At 48.4% G+C, this 343-nt stretch overlaps 1 non-coding gene across 1 annotated transcript; it reads left to right on the forward strand.

Annotated features, from left to right (window-relative positions):
* The first annotated feature begins 269 nt into the window (after positions 1-269).
* Positions 270-343, forward strand: trnan-guu (transfer RNA asparagine (anticodon GUU)). Its single transcript has one exon. It is a non-coding gene; the product is annotated as a tRNA-Asn (tRNA).

Consider the following 343-nt stretch of genomic DNA (forward strand, 5'->3'; position numbering starts at 1 on the left):
GATCCTTGGTCTTCTGGTGGTCAGTTCCCTTCCCTCCCGTTGAATTCCTCCCTCTGGCCAGAGACATGGATTCATTTTAGCTGCACGTTCATAGAAGAAAGGGTATAACCGCTACACCACAGCAATACTACGGGATCGAAAGAAACAAAGAGACTTGTGTAGACTTGTAAATGGTGCGGTGATGCTGTAGTTCTGGAACAGGTTTCGCAGAAATAGAATTGTGATCATTGACACCCTGGATTAGAATATCGTTAACAGCTGCTGCATCAGTCTCTGTGGTGCAATTGGTCAGCGCGTTCGGCTGTTAACCGAAAGGTTGGTGGGTCCAGACCACCCAGGGACG

Source organism: Mustelus asterias, unplaced genomic scaffold (genome assembly GCF_964213995.1).
Source record: "Mustelus asterias unplaced genomic scaffold, sMusAst1.hap1.1 HAP1_SCAFFOLD_87, whole genome shotgun sequence".
NCBI lineage: Eukaryota > Metazoa > Chordata > Chondrichthyes > Carcharhiniformes > Triakidae > Mustelus > Mustelus asterias.